Below are 1,545 nucleotides of genomic sequence, written 5' to 3'. Positions count from 1 at the left end.
TATATATATATGCGCGTTTGTTCAAAGCATTATACACCTCAAGACTACTTTTCAGGAGGCAAATTAACAAAATTTCTAAATTTAAAATAAAAATAAACAAGGGTAATGAAGGGCTTTAAAGCATTTGATTGATCAATCAGGAGAAAAAATTTTACGAATTAACCAATCAAAGAATGCTTCAAAGCATTTGTAGCATCATGTTGACCTGGATGATCTGAAAGAATACACCAATAACAGCGCTCACTCAACTGTTGAATTCGCTGAACGTAGCCAGTGTCTAATTTTCAACATGGCGCCAACCATACAACGCACCTTTGCGACAATCGATTGTATATCCTGAAACAAGATAAAAATTGAAAATTATAAAAGTAAAAGGCATAATAGAAGAAATAAGGAATTAGGAATAAAGAATAACGATTATAACCTATCAAAAACCGGATACATCGCAATCATTTATACGTATAAATAATTAAAATTTCTAAAGAGAACTCACGCAACAATTATACGTGACTTGTGATTTCATAATCCCCGACTTGCGGGGATTTCGCGGCGCAAAAGTTGGCGCACCTGCGCGACCGCTACTTGAAAGCAGTCAACGATCGCGTTGCATTGTGGCGATCGAATGGCCGCTTCGTCTGATATCTGTCTGTTCTGTTCTTCTGCGATTAGTTTTACTTTATTCGGTGGTCTTCACGAGCGGTGCCTCCGGTTAAACGATCCGGTAAGCCAAACGATAGTCACCTGATCGGACGACAACGCTCGAGATAACCTATAGTTTGCGGATTCACTGCGCGAACATACCACCGAGGCGCACCTTGCACGCCCGGTGAGATTTGTTTTTCGTTAAATAACCAAATAGCGGCTCCGCGGAGTACAGCCGGAATTCGCGAGCGGAATTCTTGGAGCATGTGTATAGGGTGTGTCGAGCGAATCGTCCAGCTGGTGAACGACAAGTGTTACAGATGTACAATTACTCATCGAGATATCTATTAACATGTGAGACAGTGACGTCCTCATCACCTGTACCTCTTGTCACTTTTTGTACAATTAATGGAAGAGTAAATATCTTTCAAAATCAATATTTATTGATGTAAAGTTCTATGATTCTGGAATAAATGTTTTGAACACGCGAGAGCGTTTGTGAAATCTTGACAGTAAAGTATAAATGTACATATAGATATACAGAGTTTGTCAATTCCATTTTCTTAAGAACTAGCTTCTTTCATTGTTGCATCAAAATTTTTCTTTTATTGTGCATGGGTTTATTTTATTAACACACATATTTGAAAAATACATATTCATATATATATAGAACATGTATTATGTATAAAATATATATATGCGTATATAATATTATATTAATATTACAAAAACTTTTGTTTTAAAGAATAAAATTAAAATCTGAGGTGATTTAAAAGAGATTTGTTTGCTAGTATAAACATATTGAAAAATAATTAAGAAATTATGTTTTTTATAAAAGAGTTATTAATATTCAATCTTTGCACATGTTTTATAAACTTTTTATTATAATCAAATATCGATTAT

The 1,545-nt window shown here is 34.5% G+C and overlaps 1 protein-coding gene across 1 annotated transcript in view; it reads left to right on the top strand.

The window, feature by feature from the left end:
- The first annotated feature begins 602 nt into the window (after positions 1-602).
- LOC108746124 (GMP synthase [glutamine-hydrolyzing]) overlaps positions 603-1,545 on the top strand; it is a 4,864-nt gene continuing 3,921 nt past the window's right edge. The window contains exon 1 of the mRNA XM_018482685.1: positions 603-721. The gene's annotated coding sequence lies outside the window, so the exon portion shown is untranslated. The remainder of the gene's footprint in view (positions 722-1,545) is intronic.

The sequence above is a fragment of the Trachymyrmex septentrionalis genome, unplaced genomic scaffold (genome assembly GCF_001594115.1).
Source record: "Trachymyrmex septentrionalis isolate Tsep2-gDNA-1 unplaced genomic scaffold, Tsep1.0 scaffold16, whole genome shotgun sequence".
Lineage (NCBI taxonomy): Eukaryota > Metazoa > Arthropoda > Insecta > Hymenoptera > Formicidae > Trachymyrmex > Trachymyrmex septentrionalis.
Note: the sequence above shows the minus strand (reverse complement) of the source record. Positions and strands in the feature narration are given on the sequence as shown.